The following is a 16,542-nucleotide window of genomic DNA, read 5'->3' on the forward strand; positions in this document are numbered from 1 at the left end:
CGTCCCTCTTTTCGTAATTATTTTAATTAGAGTCAAACGTTGAAACCATCTGTGTTAATTCATGAGATAAGATTTCATGTAAACAAGGCGATTTATATTCGGAAACGAGATTTGTAAAAAATAAAATCTATAAAAGTAGTATAACTAGCATTTTATTTAAGATTCTGATTCTAGGGAAGATGTACATGATGTACAAAGCAGGCTATCTAATGTTTTTCATACTGGAATTAAGAGGAAGTCTTTCTTCACTTTCTGCACTTTATTAAAATTTGACATCTAGGATAGACCAAGGACGTCTATCATCTAATATACGTCCTTTAATAGATGTAAAAAACGAGGATTTTAGAAAAAAAAAATATTGTTTATTGAAAATAACGTTAACAATTATAAAAGTACATTTCCGTTTTTATTTTCTTAAAATTGCACATTTAAATACAGTCATTTTATTAATTTAAATATTGCAACATCATTTCCTTTTTATTAAAACAAGGAGGTCATATAACCTTCCTGATTAAAATAATAAATCAAATTGCACATTTAAATACAGTTATTTTATTTATTTAAATATTGCAACATTATTTCCTTTTTATTAAAACAAGGAGGTCATATAACCTCTTCGATTAAGATAACAAATCAGATTGTTATAGGTACATCTAAATCCTTTTCGTTATATTTAATATGAAGAAAAACTAAAATACAACTGAAATCTAAATCATTTGATTATGCAGATGTAAGAAATAATACTTCAAGCAATGACATAACGAATTAAATGTGCCGCTTTAATTACGATCGATAACCTTCAAATTAATCATGCATGCAATTTTAGCAGACTTAACAGGGTCAACGTTAAGATATCAAATGTTTTTATAGACACCGAGTGATGATAGATGTAGACAGAGATAACCAATAATAATTTCTATCATATATGGTCAGGGAACAGATTATCTAACTGTATGTTCCTATTGTAATATTAAAGGCTCTTCAAAATGTTCGTCAAAATAAAAACAAATAATTATTATTTCTTGAAGATGTTTAGATGAAGAATTTTCGGTTTTAATATATGTTAAGTACGAAAATTTAAAATAGTGTTAGGTGATTGTGAGTCATATCCCTGATCAGTAGTTTGAGTCATGTCCCTGATAGTAAGCTACACAGTACCCCCAAATATTAAGTATAAAACTATCCAGCAAGAGAGAAAAAGATGGGTCAATATAGGAAATTAACAAGGCAACTTCAGTTCAATTTCAATATATACATGTAGATTATTCTAATGAATTAGTCAAATGTCAGAGGGCATATCTTTTTAAATATGGTGGGGAAAACAATAAGCCAACTCACCATGAAGTGTTAGACACAGTGTAGTCAAAGTTAGCAGTTATAGGTAATAATACAGCCTTCATAACAAAGGCTTTGGTAACATTGGACAGCATCCTACTAAGGGCACCAAAACACTGTTATAAAACAATTTAAACAGGAAAAACAAATATAACTTAACTTCAAACCAGAAAAAAAACCAAATATGAACTGCACCAAAAAAAGAAAATCACCAAGCAACATGCTTCTTACTTGGAACATTCAGAAAATATCTTCATAGCGAGTTAAAATTTTCGTTTTTAACAAAAGCGTTTTGCCATCTAAACTTTTAGGAGCACAAATTGATAATCATTAATTAATTACATTTCTTCCCATTTGTATTTGAACTTTAGCCTAAACAACTAACTCTTATAAAAAAAAAGCACCTTAAAATGGAACATCCAGTGGGATACTCAACATATTGTCTTTCGGGAGAGAGAAGAAAAAATATTCCTTGGTCGTGGGCAATGATTCCTTAATGCGGGGTTCACATATTGGCGATTATTGCTCCTGTTTGAGATCAGACAGCGATAAGACACGAAAAGTGAAAAAGTCGGATTACTATCCTCCATTATCTGGAATGTCCTATCATTGTCTGAACGCAGTCGTTAACAGATACCTAAGGATAGGGAATGGTCTTGATAGTTCGGCGAAGCACCCCGACATTTTTCATTGATGTTTTTAGGTGCCAGATTCTGCTGTATCGGATCAAATCCTAACATTGTTCTGTGTTTTCTGGACAGGTGTCCTGTGGAACGGGAATGATCTGGAGAAATTTTTCATTGATGTTTTTCTGCCGATTGAGTCCAGATTGCATCCAGATCTAGTCGATTTTAAACCGTCTTTGCCGAAATCTTTCCGGAACAGTCCCGTTATTAATACGTAATTCGTCAATGATACCCACGTCAGAGTCCAGACAATTACGAAATACAATACGACTGGGACCAGACAAAGACGTTTGCAATGCGATAGAGAGGATCGTGATAGGAATACGTTCCGACAGTACCTGATCATCCCGAGTATGTCGACAGTTTTCGAACGGATAACTTCCGTCAGCGTCGTTTCACTGTCTGGTCACTGTCTGATCTCTTTTATTTTTACCATGCGAAAGATACAAATCGGACAAGAAGCGGATTGAGAACGGGGTTATCGTTAAACAATTCTCTTGGAAACGGTTGAATATCGACGCTTCCTGAACAATATCTGATTGTTGTCGTGATTAAAAAAAAATTCAAATTTTAATCAAAGTTTGAATTTCCATCCACGATTCACAGGATCTTAGACTTTTGACAAATTTAAATCGGGAATGGTCCTGTCAAGGACGGCCGTAAAACTCGTGAATGTGTGATTCCAACTTTAGCGAGAATAATATTATATCAATCAACATTGAATTGTAATTTCATTAAGTAAACAATCAATGACAGTTTTTAATTCTTATACCACAATAATTATATAAAACAATACAACTTTATTAAACAATTATCTTATATTTAATACCAAAAAAGCAACTTGTTTCATTAGTTGTTTATTATAATATTTTTATAAAGATTTCAGATAACAATTCTCATATATTGGTGATTTTGGCAAAGACCCCCGCCCCTTTTTTTATCAATGGAAACAATTTGTATTTTAATTTTACTCCATATGTCAACTCATTTACGCCTTATTTGCCATGCATGGCGTTGTCAGTGTTTAAAAGTTTTTTTTTCGACTTGTGAGTCATCAGTGTTCCCTTGGTGTCTGCAGCCTCTTTTTTGAAAGACAAACCTAACGGACTTCGACATCAAGACTAAGAAAATGAAATATAATTTATCATTTTATATAAATCAACGAAGAATCAGGGCTATTCTTATGACCAACACTAGGCTTCTTTATATGTCATGATCTATAAAAGTAGTTGAAAACGTATTGTTCCATCTTCTCTTCCATATTGAACCATATTGAGTAGATTTTGCGTACTAGTATTCACAACTTGAGTTCATAGGCTTACAAGTTATTAAAGTTTGAACATTGTTTTAAGTGGTTATAGGACTTGAACAACTTCGGTTTGCGTTCAAGTCAGAAAAAAACGAAAATATAGCCTACCGTCCTCTGGTTCCTTCGTTAACATATAGTGCTGGATTGGATAAAAAAAATTGTCGCAGAGAAAACACACCTATTTCCTTAAATGCAACTTATGTTTATGTGCGAATAATATGACCGAATTGTATGATTCTACCATCTAGACGTTGTTTGGTTATTTCTGTCTTTGGGTTGCTGTCTTATTGCCGTTAACATCATCTTTTATCATAACTCAAAACACATTTGTGTTATGCTTGTGACGTGACTACTTTGATAAATGTTGCTCGCGTAGACGATAGCCGATTTATTGAATGAGCAAAAGAATGGACAGCTATAACTATTTAACTGGTAAACTTTTATAATTATCAAAGATTCAAATTGCGAAAAGAAAAAAAAAAGGTCCAAAACCGACCAACAAATTTTACAAGCGAGAAGTTAATAGGTATTAACAAACACACATTTATGTAAACACATCCCCATCAATCCTCGAAAAAAAGAATGGAAAAGGAGAATGTGTCAAAGGGACAGCAGCTTGTCGTATATGCGTTCATAAGAACGTGTTTTACGAACAAATTTAGAAAACTAAATCCAAAATGTTAACAGAGTCGGTTCTTGATATATTACTAATTTCCATGATATAAGCTAGAGTATATCAGTCCTTGAAATAAATTTATTAGATCGGACTAATTCTTGGTAATGATATTGTAAAGGGAATGCACAAAGCGTTTGAATTTTTATTGACAAAAAAAAAAAAACAATCAATGCAGAACAACATGATTCGCCATTTGTAGTTACTCAGTAAAATGTAAATACAAATTTGCTGCCGGATAACAACATATGTTCTTGCTGCAGAAAATGTATATCTGGGTTTAATTATGTGGACATTGTAGAAAAACAACAACAAAAGCATGTTACTTATGTAACAAATTGACAACGAAAATAAAATATGTTCAACATTTTCGATTACTCTACAATAACACATGTTTCTAGCACAAACTTCATCATTTACGCTCCAGATCACGTGACAAATAACTAAAAAAAATTGGTAAGTTAACGACTTGAATCATCTTAATTGTAACATTATTTGACAATGATGTTTTTATGTAAAAAGAACATTTTTAAAATTTTATTTATAGGATATACTACATTATAAGATTTATAGGATATACTACATTATGAGATGTTTCTACATAATACGATACTTTGCACATGTGAATTCGTGCAAATTCATCATGTTTTGATGATATTGTTCTTATATAAATAAAAGGATCAGCTTATACAACAACCTCTCACAAATATTCGAGCACATCGTTTAGCAGAAACATGAAGGTTATTATTATATGCCTCCTATTGATAAGCACATGTGGTGTGCTTTCTCAATCTTTGTCGAGCTTTCTACCAAACTCGATGTTTAAACGATGCAATAAATGCAGGATGTGTGGCTATGGGTTTAGATTTTGCGGATTATGTCAAAACAGCACATTTGGCAGCTGTTCGTATTGTAAGAAAATGAAGCACTGCAGAAAAACATGTGTCACCCTTTGCGGTTACAAATGGAATTATGGTGGATGAACTTCTTGAGGAAAAGTAATTAATTCAATCAGAAGAACAGTTCATATCATTAACATGTAAACAGCAATGTGAAATATCTATGCCATATTAGGACTATTTTCAACAATTGTAAGACATTATCATTTAGAGCTTTGTTAACATTGCATTTAGCAACCACATGTTTTTGTAACGTATACGAATTTATATTTTGAAAATATGTTTGTGATTTATGATTTAGAAATTTTAAAAGGAAAATAAGATAATAAAAAAAATCGTTTGGCTTTATTTGTGGATTTCTTTTTAAATGTTGTGCCATAAGTTGGACTTTGAGTGTTTCTCAAGTCGGAGTTAAAGTATGAGCTCCAGACGAGTATCACGAACCAATCAGTCAGCACTTATGTCATTTATATGGTCATATTTATAAAACTGATTACACAACTTTTGATTTCCGAAATACTTAAGATTTCCATCCAAAGAATTGATTACCTTAATAGCTGTATTTTTTGTTAAAACCTTTTAGGAATTTTGGGTCCTCGGGTTCATTAACTTCGAACTTTTTTTATTTGAGCGTCTCTGATGTGTCTTTTGTAGACGAATCGCGTGTCTGGTGTACAAAATTTCAATCCTTGTATCCATGATGAGTTTATAGTCAAACAAGTGGGAAAGTAACTAGCTATGGAATATGACAGTTGATTTGTGTTCGTTCGTTTGATTCATTTAGTCGATCGTTTGGTTTTGTTAGGTTTAATGAACTTTCCAATTTTTAATTTACATTTGAGTTTGATATTCTTATTAATACATTCACTTGTGTATATACTGTCTTTTTTTGTTATTTATCAATAGAACTACGAAGCAGGTTCACAGCAGTTAACCTATGTTCGAATCTGATATTTTTATAAAATCAGATCTAAGCTGATTTTTTATATAAAAAAATGGCAATATCGACATTCAATATCTTAAGCTCTATAATAAATCAAGTTCTAAGCATGAAACAATTTTCTGTAATCTTTATATAAACCATTTTTCGTGCATCCCGGTCTGTTTATGATCGCGGGACTTTCAACATAAAACTACTTTGTGTTAATATAACGAAGACTGTTAAATTATTACAGGAAATCATTTTACAACAATTTAGATGAAAGGTAAACTGGTAATACTATGGACACAACAGAAAGACGACGAAAAGACAAAACAAAATTACACAAAACACTTTGTAGAAAACAAAGCACTGGGCAATGGTCAAAAACTCGGGATAATGTAACTGTAAAGAGCTGTAGTTTTTTTTCCATTTGAGTTAACAATATGTCGCAATGGTTTACATTTATAAAAGTATTAGTGTTACTATTAATTTCAAACAATTTCCCATTATTCTTTGAATAGCTGGTGTCAAAATTTGTAGATATATGTGAGGTCTTCAATTTTAAAATTGTTATTCTTTGCTCCATTAAAGTGTTTTTTACCGAAGTCTTTATAATTCGACTGTAAAAACAGCTCAAAGAACCTGGGCTTGTCGACACCAGGCGAGGGATTCGTCGTCTGAATACTAGTACAAAAATGTAAGACTAATTGTTGATTATCGATTCAAAACAGCTGGAGGACCAAATTCATAGTGAAATTGATAAGCGTTGACAACCAAAAACAAATCTTGGTAAGGTCGTCTATGGTGTATAGTGCGGTGACAGAAGTGTAAAAAGTCGTCTAGATCGCGAGTTTAATATCCCCAAATAACACACGGCTAAAAATGGTCTAAACTTAAAGACAAAATATGTCTTCCTTACTTTTTGCCCTGTCGTCAGAATTTCGTACGGTCACATTTTTCTAAAAAGTCGTTTTAATAACTAGCAGTATATTGGAGAGTTTCAATCCCCTTTTTTCAAAATGAAAAATTGTGTATGTTTGCTTACATTTAATTGAAATAGTTTTTCCTGAAGCTATTTTTATATGTCAAAATATTCAATTCAGTATTTTATTTTCTCCTAATCTATAAAATTTGCGAAGTTTAGACTGTTTAAAATCGAGGTAATTTTAATTGCAAATTCAGACACAAACTTTAGTTTCTACTTCACAGTAGTAATAAAAATTATCCCATAACATTTTAAGCATATAGTATTTCATAAAACTAATAAATGATAAAAATTTAGGAACCAAAATATGAAAAAAAACTTAAGAAATCAATGGAAAAAGAATGAAGTAAAAAACTTCAATTTCAACATGGAACTTAATCACTGGCCTTCCGTCAATTTTTATGTATTACTCAATAATTTGCTCTTAACTGATGTATGAAATTACTACTTTTTTCGCTATTATATACACATATTTTCAATTAAAATGCACTGATATATGCCACATACTTTGTTTGTATATGTTTATATTCTATGTTTTTATTATCGTCTCCTAGGAGACGATATAAAGAATTGAACGATGGACAGTCAGTGCGTGAATGCTTCTTACTACCTGATTGGAAGAAATTACGAGACGTGAATAATCAAAGTTTATTGATTGGTTAGGACAATCCAAACCTAGTAAATGTCCTTCAATCCCATAGAGTATCGGATTTGTCCTCTCTATTTTAGCAATTCGATTTTGCCTGGTCATTAATCATGCATATTAATGATACTGGTATACAGGTGACTTTTATCTATAAATAGCCGAATCTTCTGGAGTTTCGTAAACAACAACGTTAAACGATATATTTCATAACGTGTGACCTCGTGTGTGGTAAAATTTGTTGATTGATGCACGTGGCTATTCTAGCAAATGAATTAATCTACAAAGCGAGAGCACTTTCCATTTTCATCAGCTAAGAGACGACTAGCCCTTTTTGAAAGGCTAATACTTGTGTTATAAATCATCAAATATACTTTGTCAAAAAAAGTTTTATTGTAAAATCAAAATAATTGACGGATAGTTTCAGGAAATATTCCGTGATATATCAAGTCTCCCTTAAGTTCAAAGAAAAGACAAAAGTCGTTAATGTTTATGCAGTGCTTAATATGCAAAAAAAAACCCTCGACTGAAATTTTGAGTCAATTTACCAGTATAGGGAAGTCGATTTTTTGTATCTGCATTGAATAAAAGATTGGATGAGGTAAACATTAAGATGTTTCATGCGATAGCTGTTAATTTGAAGTACTCCGTGCAGACTGTTTATCATCGTTAATGCTACAAAAGTTACACAAGAAAACATATTTGTTCCCCCTTTTAGAGCGAGGAAGTTTCTAATCTGATATTTAATGACGACATACAATTGTCTGACTGTTGTCCCTTAGTTTCGGGTATTTGAAAACTGACCTCAAAATCTCAATGTCACCTGTAATAGACACAAATAACGGACAGATATTTCATTCCGCTGCAAGTATACTTAGGAAAGACATCGAAACTCTACAGATTATACCTAACTTCGGATGAATTTTCTCTTCCTTCTTCAATTCAGTCAATGCCTTCGTATTTATTGCAATTCATTTTATGGTTACTCGATGGAACTGCATACAGCCAAGACTATTCTCAGGAAATGGCACCAGAGAAATTGCGTAATGTTAAGCAATTTTTTGAGTCAATCGTTTGTGTGGCCAATTTGTTGTTTTTTTTTACTCCTTTTCATTTAGTATTGGCTTTACAAATGTACCATGAGTTTGGTTCAAAACACCTTGTTGAAACATTGAATGCCAATGGATTTTATGCTTCTTAAAGTAAAGTGCGACGCTATTTAATGTGTTGCCAACCATGAAATTGAACGAATTCAAGATAGTGTGTACGTCTCGTATGATGTTTCCCCAGCATCTTTGCAGACAAGCATATGGATGTCATCACACCTTCCCAAACTCCCTTTTAGATCTCTGTTAAATCTTGGATAAATTGATAGGGATGGTTTGAAGCTGGTATTATTTTAGGAACAAATGTCTTCGGACTTTCTACAATACCTTGTCTGTACTTGTAATGTAAAGAAAAACTCAAAATAACGTGTTTGCTTTGAGCAGAACCTTCCATGTGCAGACCTATGGCCATGAGTGAAACGTGTAGAAATATTAAAACATGTCTTGTAACGGTTGAGGAAAATGAAGATGATGGAGATAACGGTTAGTTTGGTATAAAGCTTGTTGCACTGGTACACATGGTCCCAGTCCCCAGGTTAGGGGAGTGTTGACGCGCCTTTAAAAAAGTTAAACCCCGCCACACTCTGTATGTGTCTGTTTCAAGTCACGAGACGGTAATGCAGTGTTTGTCCTTTGTTTCTGTATACTATATTTGTTTCTTTCTTATCTATTTTGAACATTAATCAGGCCGTTAGATTTTTCGTTTGTTTTTCATTATTCATTTTGGGAATTGAAGACTATGCAGTATGAATTTTACTGATTGTTAAAGCCCGTACAGGATCTATAATTGGTAATTTATGTCTCATTTGGTCTCATTTAGAGAGTTGTCTCATTCGCAATCATATCACATCTTCTTTTTCATATGGAATACTTTTGAAGTTTGTGGTACGTTGCAAGGGAAAAAAGGAGGATATAGATACAAAACCTGTAATGTAATAGATATTAACCAGAGTAAAATGCACAACAGCAGATAATACTATGGAAGCAGTAATAATTTGGGGGGGGGGGACAAAAGCAACGAGTAGTCTATAAAAAAAAACCCTGAAGTATCCGCAAATGCAATTTGAGGTCATATTTGACTGTAGTGTTCTACTGCTTTGGTTTGATACCTCACCCAATATGATAGTTTAAAAAATAATTTTAAAATACTGTCCTGCATGACAATTGATTTTTACCTGAAAATGAAATTTTTCATAAGGTTAAGGTGCTCTTAACATTTAATAGGTTGAAAACTTGATTTTTGAAGTTTTGTTTATAAAACGTCGTTTTAGGAATTTTTTTGATAAACAAATCTCAACGATTAAGGTTTATGTATAATAACAAACAATACTAGAGCCAAAACTGTATCATTTGTATTAAGGTCGAGTTTAGAAATAGAAAAAAATGTCAAAATTAAAACCCTCCCAACTTTTCACAGATTTTTACATATGACCTTTGAACTCAATTTTTAAAACAATGTGAACATATCAAGTCCTGACGACAGGCTTATTATTATAGTACACGACTTCCTGTCTCCAATGATATATATAGGTGTGTGTTCCGTGGGGAGATTAAATTAAAAAAATCTTCCTTCGGTCACCGCACTAGTATGGACTGATGTTGTACTGTTATACCACTGTTGTACTGTTATACCATTGTCCCAGGTTAGGGGGAGGGTTAGGATCCCGCTAACATGTTTAACCCCGCCACATTATTTATGTATGTGCCTGTCTCAAGTCAGGAGCCTGTAATTCAGTGGTTGTCGTTTGTTTATGTGTTACATATTTGTTTTTCGTTCATTTTTTTACATAAATAAGGCCGTTAGTTTTCTCGTTTGAATTGCTTTACATTGTTTTATGGGGGCCTTTTATAGCTCACTATGTGGTATGGGCTTTGACCATTGTTGAAGGCCGTACGGTGACATATAGTTGTTAATGTCTGTGTCATTTTGGTCTTTTGTGGATAGTTGTCTCATTGGCAATCATACCACTGTTATTGTGACATCTTCTTTTTTATATGATTCAAAAATTTTGTGATTGAAAATTTACCGAAATCATACAATATATTCTATATGATAAACAAAACTGTACACATCGATCATGATAATTATGTTACAGCGGTATACTACTGTTGCCTTAATTTACGCCTTCTGTCATACGCAACTATTATCAGCACCCGCAGTGCGCATGCGTTAAATTTGATCGCAATCGATATCGATAAATTTACTATAGGTTATTAAAGGAAATATTGAATTTTGGTTAGCTGACAGTAAACAAAAATAAATGTCTTTTTCATTGGCATCACATTAGAAAAAAAAATTTCTTAGCTTTCTAATGACATATTTTATAATTGAATCGGGATAGCAGAAGTTAAGGCCATTTTCATTTTTAAAAAAGTGGTTCATTCCCTATTACACGGGTGTCATTCGGTTTATCGAGAGAAATGATCGTGAAAGAATATCTAATGGCGGCCAAGTATTGAGAGACGATCGTTCTGGTAACGGATCGTGAAAGACATTTAATCGAGAAGACATATAAAAGGTCAATAAATATTATAATTTAATTAATTACACAGACAAATTTACGACAAAATAAAATTGTCTGTCAAAATGGTTCAACATTATGATCAGTATGTGAGAATATCCAGTTTTAAAAGTACATAGTTATTACAAAACAACAAAAGGCATATTGCTTCTCGACATTTCAATGACATACAAAATTTTTTTTCACAAATTCGACTAGAAAAACTACTTTTATCCAAATAAGGGCATTCTTTTTGAATTAATCAAACGGTTCTCATAGTTATTTTGTATAAACATAATTTGAAACTTGGTAAATAAAGAACTATTTACACAAAAATTGATTTTTCGGATCGTGAAAGATCATGTATCGCATTTTTGAAGATCGTGAAAAGGATCGTGAAGGATCTGATGCTACGAAGACGCTCATTTTTTTCTTCAGCTATATAATAATTAATGTTTGTTATTGGTATTGAGAAAAGCTAGATAGGTCAACATCCTCAATAGGTTTAAGCATTTCAAATTCAATTTTATGGAAAAACTAGCAGAAATGCATATGATTTTTTTTGGACCACTTGATAGATATAAACCTATGGATTCAGGAAAGGTATCACTGTAATTGATTGAAATTTTCCTTTAGACCAAATTTTGGAGACTTTTGTAACATGTTCAACCCCCGTTTTGCTATATTTTGTATCTAAGAAATGCAGATTGTTGCCAAGGTTATACCCAAAAGGGATTATATTTCACCATTATGACCATTAGAATTAGATTTTCATTCTATAAATATATACATGCATAACACACATAGAAAGCTTTATTTGTTAGACAGGAGGGGAAAGAGGGTGTTTAAAAATTATGAGTGTCAATTTTAAGTTTTTTTCCTAACTGTGCATTGCTACCTGAAGATTCAGTTGTGTGGTTAAGTCCGTATCGCGGATTCGTTAAACTTTATGATAACTGTCTGTTGTTATGATTGTAAGTTGTACATTTTCGACTTCTGTAAGGTTTCAAATAACATAGAACTCTTTATCATGCATCATTCGGCAATGTTCGTTTTATGTTGTGTAGCCTTTTGGATATATACCTGTATGATATAGCGCCAAGGTATTTCATGTACATGTTTGTCTGCATGTTTCATATATGACCATGGTGACGTCAATTGTATTTGATATATTGTATGATAGTAAGATGTCTATGTCTGGCTGTCGGTCAGGGTTTATATACTTTTGACCTTATGTTCCGAATTAATTGTCCAAGCATAACTTTTACATTTGTCAGTTTCTAAGGCACTGTAAGGGTCGGAACACATTTATTTGGTGTACGGGATATTTGTAAAGATCTGTATCTGACCTTGAACTCTTTTTATGAACCATTGACAATCTTAAGCGCATTTGACACTTCTAGTAAAACCCTTGATATTATAGACGTTCAACAAATATACCATGATAAGTAAAGCAGACGAGACATTACAGGATTTGCGCTCTGGTATTCTACAGTATGTAGTATATAGTCAAAGCAAACCACATCTGCGTTGTATATCAAGAACTAAAGAAAGTACTGTTGCACAAAATGTTGGTTATCGTTAAATCTCAAATTACTCATGAAAGATGCTGTTTTGCTGTAATTTTTTGTTTGATGGATATCATTTTGGTTTAAACGTTGCATATCTATATTATTGGCTAAATAGCGTCGGTCTGCCTATATTGCACTTGACCGATTCTCAGAGCTGAATCTTTCACACTTATTTAGACACGTATTTGTTGGTTTTTTTTAACTTTCGATGTAAAGTGTTGAATAGAGAAAAAATAATAGATTTAATGATCATCCTTATCAAAATAGATACAGGCTTCAACCAGTTTCAGGTTTATCAAATGATAAAAGAAATACTGGACTACTAGTATTAACTCTGGTCACGCATTATCTTTCACGATCAAAATAATGCGTTGCCTGATCTTTCACGATCAAGTTTGATGGAAATTCAACAAATTCAAGGTTTTCATATACGAATTAATGCTTTTAAGGGAAGAACATACTTTAATTTTACTATACTATCAGATACACCAAAAATTAAGTTTCAAATATATCATGATAAAATGAAATATGACCATTATTGGTACAAAAAGCTTGTTATTTGTAATTAATTTCATAGACATGCATTGCGCCTTTTGTGTTTTTTCATAAAGTACTGGATATTTTATTTTTATCTTATTTCACAGTTATGTTGAGGAAGTTAAACCATTTTGACAGACATAATTTTTTGTTTGGATTTGTTCCGCGTTTTGAAAATTAAGCAATTTTTTCAAAGATTCTGAACTGGAATTTATATTAAATGTCGTTCACGATCCGTTACCAGAGCTTTCACGATCGTCTCTCAATACTTGACCGCCGTTAGATATTCTTTCACGATCATTTCTCTCGATAAACCGAATGACACCCGTGTATTACTTCATACCATTCAAAACCAAAAACGTTTGCAAAGGAGTTTTCATATATGATTACATCTTTCACTATTTTTAGAAATAAATTCATTGGCATAAATATATATTCTTTGCTTTATAATCTTTATAATCCAATGGTATATATTTGGTATTTTAGAAAATTTAATGAATCGGGGCCTTTTTTTATCCAAAACTGGAGTTATTGTCATTGTTTGAAGAATGCGAGAAAAATTCTAAGTCCATGGAAGTATTATATTGATATAGTACTTCCATGGTCCTATCATCGCTCACCAGTCACAAAACAAAGTTTTATCTATTTGTACACAAAATATTTAAACATTTAATACAATGTTTTACATCATGAATTTAAAAATTTCAGTAAATTAAGTAAAAGAAATGTAACTTTTGATTTAAAAGAATATTTTTGTCCAGCCGTCAGTTTTCTTTATTTTTGATAATATAAAATCTTTCACTACTACATTAACTCAGACTTTTGGATGTTTTTCGTGAAGCGTATTAAAAAAAAATTGAAATTCCATCTAACATGATTTTTTTTTTTTTTTTTTTGGCAATTTTCTTACATATCTTTTTAAAAGTTTTTTTTTAAATTAGGCGGCCGTAACTTAACAATTTTGATACTTAAACATGCTCATCTGATTTACATAGAAGTAATAGATATATATTTTATATATATTATTCTCATGTTCTAAAAAGACCACTTAGTTTTGATGAAACAGGAAAAGTGTCATTATCTTAAATTTTCCAGATGCAGTAACACTTTCAGAAGATCTTTTGTAGTATGTAGTAGATGGATTTGGAATGAAAACTTGTACGTAAAATTTTCTTTCATCAATTTTATACCTTTTCACTGCTTTTGATTGGCAATATGAATCGATATACTATCTTACATGATTGTACATGTGATACATACTAGTCTATTCCTTGTTAGATGTACATTCTCCTTTTATCATTTTAACTGTTAGAAAAATAAATCGCATAGAACAAAATAAAATTAATTTTAATTTGTCTCCGTCCATAGAAGTTTTTATCGTGAAATATATTTAATTTTTATACTTAAACATTTATGTAAAATTGTATTAAAAAGGAAACTTATTTTAATTATTGTTCTGTTAATGTAAAGTTTACGAAGAGCTGTCTCATTGGAACTCATACCAACTCATACCAAATCTTCTTGTATTTATATTGTACATGTATTTGCAGATCTTTTTATTTATTTATTTATCGAATAAATGAGATAGTTGGAATCGTTAAAATTTAGTATTATACATGCAAACAGTACTAATCGAAACAACAGGGGTCGCAGGCATCTGTTTGCATGTATAATACTAAATTTTAACGATTCCAACTATCTCATTCATTCGATAAATAGATAAATAAAAAGTTCTGCAAATACATGTACAATATTACGGAGCCCTGTTGGTCTCACAAAGATTATAAAGTGTCTTTTAAAGTCCTGCGCTGAAGATGTGTAAAGTCTAGCGCTGGAGATGTTAAGTCTAGCGCTGGAGATGTAAAGTCCAGCGCTGAAGATGTAAAGTCTAGCGCTGGAGATGTAAAGTCCAGTGCTGGAGATCTAAAGTCTTGCGCTGGAGATGTAAAGTCAAGCGCTGAAGATGTAAAGTCTACCGTAGGGGATCTAAAGTCTAGGGCTGGAGATGTGTAAAATCTAGCGCTGGATATATGCAAAGTCTAGCGCTGGAGATGTAAAGCCAAGCGCTGGAGATGTAAATTTTATTATTTGGTGCCGATCGGAAATCCAAAATGGCCGCCAAAGTCGAACATAGATTAACAGAACCCTAAGGGAAAAGCATGCAAACAACGTCTACGGAGACATTGTGAGACATTTTGATTCCAGTTTATGCATGAATGATCAGATAATGGTCCTTCATAAATTCTATGATTTTAGTGCCGATCAGAAGTCCAAGATGGCCGCCACTGTCGAACATAGTTTAACATTGAACCCTATGGGAACAAATGCAAACTATTTCTACTGAGAAACCGTTTTCTTTTAAACCAAGTGAACGATTACATGCTCTCTAGAGCCTCTGGTTAAGAAACCATATTACAAAATGAATCCAATATATGCATGAATAATCAAATTAGGGTTCTTGATAAATTTTATGATTTTGGTGTCGACTGTAAATCCAAGAGGGCTTCCCTGGTCAAATACAATTTAACATAGAACCATATAGGGGAAAAAATGTACAAACAACTTTTATAAAGAAACTTTGACATATCGATTCCAGTTTATAGATAAATGATCAGATAATAGTCCTTAATAATTTTAATGAATTGGGTGTTGATTGGAGAACCAAGATGGTCGCCACAGGTCGAGACAGTTTAACAAAGAACCATAAGGGAAAACATGTGAACTGCTCTTTTTGAGCATCCGTATGGTACAAGGAATCTACTTTATGCAGGAATGATCAAATGATGGTCCTGAATTTGACAATTTTATGATTTTTATGGCAACAGCAAATCCAACATGGATTCCATGGCCAAATATAGTTTAACATTGAACCCTATAAGAAAAACATACTAACAACTTCTTTAACCAGGCTCGCTAGAGCCTCTGGTTTAAATGCATTTATCTCACGGAATTTTTGACCTGGGACCACCAAATTTGGTGCCAATGTAACTTGAGGCATAAGCGTGTCAGTCGGTCACATATCGGCTGACCTTGACCTCATTGTCATGGTCCAGTGACCAGGGTCAATTTATCATGATTATGTCAGTTTCTCAGTAACAAGGTATGGTAGGCCAATAATATTTGGAGTGTGAAATTCATTGTTAGATGTACATGTCAGTCTGACGTATGTCAACTGACCTTGACCTCACAATCAAGTTTTTGTGATTATGTCAGTTTCATTGGCAGCAACTAAGTGTGGTAGGTCAATATTTGCTGTATGAATTTGTCATAAGGTGAACATGTCTGTCTAACATGTGTCGACTAGGTCAGTTTGACCTCATTGTCGGTGACCAGGGTCAAGTTTTCGTGGTAAGGTTAGACTCTTAGTAACTAGAT

The sequence above is a fragment of the Mytilus galloprovincialis genome, chromosome 2 (genome assembly GCF_965363235.1).
Source record: "Mytilus galloprovincialis chromosome 2, xbMytGall1.hap1.1, whole genome shotgun sequence".
NCBI lineage: Eukaryota > Metazoa > Mollusca > Bivalvia > Mytilida > Mytilidae > Mytilus > Mytilus galloprovincialis.